The following is a 5,977-nucleotide window of genomic DNA, read 5'->3' on the forward strand; positions in this document are numbered from 1 at the left end:
GGGCCCACGGTGTACCTCATTTACCGTCAAGTGGGTAATTTGATCCGAAGCAATGCCATTGTTACAGGAAAAAGAGGAGTTCCAGTCCAGGCTCCATGAAAGGGTTCTTAGATCTTACACAGGAAAGAATTTGAGGTGAGTCACTGAGCACAGTGAAAGAAGCAAGTTTATCAGAATCTACTCTGTTATAGAATAAGGCAGCTTCAGAAAGCAGGAGGAGGAACGCTGTACCAGAAACTCTTAAGGAGCTACAATTAAACCTGGAATGTGCAGATGTGCTCACTAAAGGTAAGGCTATTGGTGCTATCAGTGACCATTAATCCTTCAACCCAAGCCTGCTCATTAAAGTTCTCTCTGAGTAAAGTGGGCTGCACTCTTAGGACATCTGGGCATTCTGGAGGCTTGGTGGGAGATGTCCCGTATGATCATACATATTTCTGCAATTATAATTGGTGGTCAGCTTAGAATGTGGCTATTTTCAGACCATAACAACCTTACAGGTGCCTTGTGAGTGCCTAGCTACTCACCTTAAGATAGTCATTCTGGTCATGTTTTATTAAACCAGAGACCTGGTAGACAGAGCTTTCTCTAACGCCACGACAGTGGATAAGGCATTCTGGGAGTCCGCTCATTCTGTGAGTTTTGGCACAGTCATCGCATGATGATGGGATGCTACTGTGTATACCTCACTTTATGGCTTGGTAGGCCAGATAACACTGAGTTCGTGATGAGCAGCTCAGGTCCTGCAGTAACTTGGTGTCCCTGGTTAATTATTCAGTCCCTAATACTGTCCAGTAGCAAGCCAAAAGCTGGTTGTCAAAAGAAGAGTTCGGGTGGAGGCAAGCGCTTCTCAGACCTCGGCTGCGCTGCCCTAGGAGTGCCGAACCCGCGGAACCACAGCCATGACTGAGACCAATGTGAATCCGAAGGCCTAGCCCCTCGGCGATGCCCACCTCACCAAGAAACCACTGGAGCTCGTTCAGTAGTCACGTAACTACAAGCAGCTTCAGAAAGGAGCCAATGAGGCCACCAAAACCCTTAATGGGGGCATCTCTGAGTTCATCGTGATAGCTGCAGACACCGAGCCACTGGAGATCATTCTGCACCTCCACTGCTGTGTGAAGACAAGAACGGGCCCTACGTATTTGTGCCGCTCGAAGCAGGCCCTGGGGAGACTGTGGGGTCTCCAGGCCTGTCATCACCTGTTCTGTCACCATCGAAGAAAGCTCACAACTGAAACAGCAGGTCCAATCCATTCAGCAGGCCATTGAAAGGCTCTTAGTCTAACCCTGTGGCCTCTGCCACATGCTCCCTGCTAACTTCTCCCACGAGGTTGTGTATCATATTGTCCATGTTAGCATGTAGTATTTTAAAAATGTAGTAATTTCAAACAAGGCTCTCTATTGTTATAAAATGTTGAAGTACAAAAAAAAAAAAAAAAGTAATTATCCGCAGACAATGTCAGGGCTTTACACCAGAATCCTAAAAGTCTACATGGTGATTCTCCTATGCGGGCCTGCCAACACTCCACCCAGCATTGCTCTCTGCCACTGACATGTCAAACAGCATTGGATCTGCTGGGTCATGTGACCAAGTAGCCCGAGCAGCTTGCACAACAGCCTGCACCTGTTGCAGAGCTTTCACTTGTTTTGGGCCCCACTCAAAACTAGCAGCTGGCTGGGAGCTCAAGCCTGTCATCCCATCACTTTGGGAAGCCGAGGTGGGTGGATTGCCTGAGCTCAGGAGTTCGAGACCAGCCTGGCCAACATGGTGAAACCCCCGTCTCCACCAAAAATACAAAAAATTAGCCAGGTATAGTGATGCACACCCATACTGGGGAGGCTAAGGTGGGAGGATTGCTTAAGCCTGGGAGGCGGAGGCTGCAATGAGCCATGATCGTACCACTGCACTCCAGCCTGGGCAACAGAGTGAGACCCTGTCTCAAAAAACAAAAAGAAACCTTTTATTTATTTATTTATTTATTTTTGAGACAGAGTCTCACTGGATCGCCTAGGCTGAAGTGCAGTGGCATGATCTTGGCTCACTGCAACCTCTGCCTCCAGGGTTCATGCAATTCTGCCTGCCTCAGCCTCCCAAGTACATGAGATTACAGGCGCCTGCCACCACGTCTGGCTAATTTTTTGTATATTTAGTAGAGATGGGGTTTCGCCACTTTGGCCAGGCTGGTCTCCAACTCCTCACCTCAGGTGATCCACTAGTTTCGGGCTCCCAAAATACTGGGATTACAGGTGTGAGCCACCACATCTGGCCACGAAAAACCTTTTGAGATTGTCAGTGAGTCATAAAAAATTATCAACCATGGAAATTACCTTAAGTGAAAATGAGGTGAGCTAATAAATACATTTTAAAAATATTACTGATGGACTGGGCGCAGTGGCTGACACCTGTAATCCCAGCACTTTGGGAGGCTGAGGCAGGTGGATCACGAGGTCAGGAGATGAAGACCATCCTGCCTGACATGGTGAAACCTTGTCTCTACTAAAAAATACGAAAATTAGCCAGATGTGGCAGTGCGCACCTGTAGTCTACTTGGAGGCTGAGGCAGGAGAATTGCTTGAACCCAGGAGGCGGAGGCTGCAGTCAGCCGAGATCAGCTATTGCACTCCAGCCTGGGGACAGAGAGAGACTCCGTCTCAAAAAAAAAAAAAGATTACTGAGGAATTTGCTTCTATTAAAACCAGAAAAGTAAAATTACATTTTACATTTTCTTTTCTTTTTTTTTTTTTTTTTTTTTTGAGACGAGTTTTGCTACTGTTGCCCAGCCTGGAGTGCAGTGGTGCAATCTCGGCTCACCGCAACCTCTGCCTCCCCTGTTCAAGCGATTCTCCTGCCTCAGCATCCCCAGTAGCTGGGATTACAGGCATGTGCCACCACACCCGGCTAATTTTATATTTTTAGTAGACAGGGATTCTCCATGTTGACCAGGCTGGGCTCGAACTCCTGACCTCAGGTGATTCGCCTGCCTTGGCCTCCCAAAGTGCTGGGATTAGAGGCATGAGCCACCGTGCTCAAGCTTTTTTTTTTTTTTTGAGATGGAGTCTTGCTCTGTCGCCCAGGCTGAAGTGCAGTGGTGTGATCTTGGCTCACTGCAACCTCCGCCTCCCAGGTTCAAGCAACTCGCCTGTCTCAGCCTCCTGAGTAGCTGGGATTACAGGCGTGCACCACCACACCCGGCTTATTTTTGTATTTTCAGTAGAGACAGGGTTTCACCATGTTGGCCAGGCTGGTCTCGAACTCCTGACCTTCGGTGATCCGCCTGCCTCGGCCTCCCAGAGTGCTAGGATTTTCCTTTTTTTTTTTTTTTTTTTTAAGTGAAAGCAAGTTTATTAGAGATGTAAAGAAACAATGCTACTCCACAGGCAGAGCAGCCTATATTTTCCTTTTGATATGAACTGGGTTTATTTTTGTTTTGTTTTGTTTTTGAGATGGAGTCTCATTCTATTGCCCAGGCTGGAGTGCAGTGGCAGGATCTCAGATCACTGCAACCTCCGCCCCCCGAGTTCAAGCGATTCTTCTGCCTCAGCCTCCCTAGTAGCTGGGACTACAGGTGTGCACCACCATACCCGGCTGCTTTTTTTGTGCTTTTAGTAGAGACAGGGTTTCACCATGTTGGCCAGGCTGGTCTTGAACTCCTGATCTCAGGTGATCTGCCTGCCTTGGCCTCCCAAAGTGCTGGGATTACCGGCGTGAGCCACTGTGTCCAGCTGATATGAACTATTTTAACTGGAAATAATGTTTTTAGTCTTATTTTTTATTTAATTTCATTATTTTGGGGGGGGGACAGAGTCTTGCTCTGTCACCCAGGCTGGATGGAGTGCAATGGTGCGATCTTGGCTGACTGCAGCCTCCGCCTCCCAGGTTCAAATGATTCTCCTGCCTCAGCCTCCCAAGTAGCTGGGACTACAGGCACGTGCCACCACGTCAGGCTAATTTTTGTATTTTTAGTAGGGACGGGGTTTCACTGGGTTAGCCAGGATGGTCTTGATTTCATGACCTTGTGATCTGCCCACTTCGGCCTCCTAAAATGCTGGGATTACAGGCAAGAGCCGCCACACCCAGCTTAATGTTTTGAGTTTTAATACATGTACTTTGCAAAACTTTCTTCTTTACAACTACTTTAACCCTGTAGGGAAAATAAGACAGGAAGAAACGAATAAAGCACATCCACAGGAGTGCTCATTTTCCTTCTCCCAGACTCCCCAAGCTGTAGCCACCAACAGTGTTCCCTGCAAGCCTCACGTGGGCCACACACTTCTCTGGACTTGCGTGGATTTCCTCCCAGAACAATCCTGATTAAGGAAACACCAGGTGCTCTGTTTCCTGCTACCAACCCCTCTGTGAAGGGAAATGCCTAAAACAGATCTCACTCAATGATTTCCAGAGAAAGTAAAGAATAACGCATGGGAACATTCCAGAACATGAGGGAATCTCTGCTTACGAATTTAAGGAAAGTGTCTCTGGAGGACGTCGAGAAAAGGGAACCCTCGTACACGGTTGGTGGCAATGTTTTTACTCTTTTCTTGGGTTAAAATTCAAACGCCGACCCGAGGCGTCAGAGATGGGCGGTCGTTGGGCGCAGTAGCGGCCCCCGGATGTTTGCGGTGGGACTGCAGGCTCGGAACGTGCGGACGGGGACGTCGGAGGTGGGAGCCCCCTTGGGCCAGGGCTGGATCCGGGCTGTGGTGCGGTGTCTCAGCTGTCAGTCACAGGAGATATGCAGGCCTCTCATCCGGGGTCTTCTGTGTCAGTGATGTGGGGTCGGCCGGGTCAGAGAAGGGGGAGGGGGTCTGTGAGGTCACCAGTGGGAGGCCACTCCCAAAGGGATCCCCTCCCTCCCACCTGCTTCCCTGAGAAGAGCTCACTTATCCTTCACGAGTCACAAAAGCCATCTTTGACGTGAAGATAACTTGATGAAAAAAATCCAAAGTGATTTTATACGCAGCTAAAATATTTATATATTAGTTTTATTTTTTATTGGAATATATATTTCAAATAGGTACAGTTCACATATATATGACTTTTGAAAGTACACCTAGCGGCCGGGCTTGGTGGCTCACGCCTATAATCCCAGCACTTTGGGAGGCCGAGGCGGGCGGATCACGAGGTCATCCTGGCTAACACAGTGCAATCTTGTCTCTATAAAACTTCAAAACATTAACCGTGCCGGGCATGGTGGCGGGCGCCTGTAGTCCCAGCTACTCGGGAGGCTGAGGCAGGAGAATGGCCTGCTGTGCAGGAGGCGGAGCTTGCGGTGAGCCGAGATCGTGCCACTGCACTCCAGCCTCGGCGACAGAGCAAGACTCCTTCTCAAAAAAAAGAAAAGAAAAAAGTGAAGTACGATGATCAAGGTAAGGATTTCTGGAGCGTCCCCCCACCCTTCAACCAAAAGGGAACTGCATCCCCATCTTTCTGTGCTTGGCAGAGGAGATTACGGCCTCTGGCCCGGCATTATGTGAGAGGAAGAAAAAAGGGACAATTCAAACACATGTGTGGGGACAGAGGGAATGAGTGCAAGTGTGTATGGTCTGTGATAAAGCTGCCATAGAATTCAGAACGTGCCTTACATCAGCTTCCACAGCACATTACTCTGAAGGTCTGAAGAATCTTTACCTTTATTTATTTATTTATTTATTTATTTATTTATTTATTTATTTTGGGACGGAGTCTCGCTCTGTCCCCTGGGCTGGAGTGCAGTGGCCGGATCTCAGCTCACTGCAAGCTCCGCCTCCCGGGTTTACGCCATTCTCCTGCCTCAGCCTCCCGAGTAGCTGGGACTACAGGTGCCCGCCACCTCGCCCGGCTAGTTTTTTGTATTTTTAGTAGAGACGGGGTTTCACCGTGTTAGCCAGGATGGTCTTGATCTCCTGACCTCGTGATCCACCCACCTCAGCCTCCCAAAGTGCTGGGATTACAGGCGTGAGCCACCGCGTCCGGCCCTTTTTTTTTTTTTTTTTTT

The 5,977-nt window shown here is 48.8% G+C and overlaps 1 pseudogene; it reads left to right on the forward strand.

The window, feature by feature from the left end:
• The first annotated feature begins 902 nt into the window (after positions 1 to 902).
• LOC111534604 lies at positions 903 to 1,287 on the forward strand (annotated as a pseudogene).
• Positions 1,288 to 5,977: the final 4,690 nt, after the last annotated feature.

This window comes from Piliocolobus tephrosceles, chromosome 10, assembly GCF_002776525.5.
Source record: "Piliocolobus tephrosceles isolate RC106 chromosome 10, ASM277652v3, whole genome shotgun sequence".
Lineage (NCBI taxonomy): Eukaryota > Metazoa > Chordata > Mammalia > Primates > Cercopithecidae > Piliocolobus > Piliocolobus tephrosceles.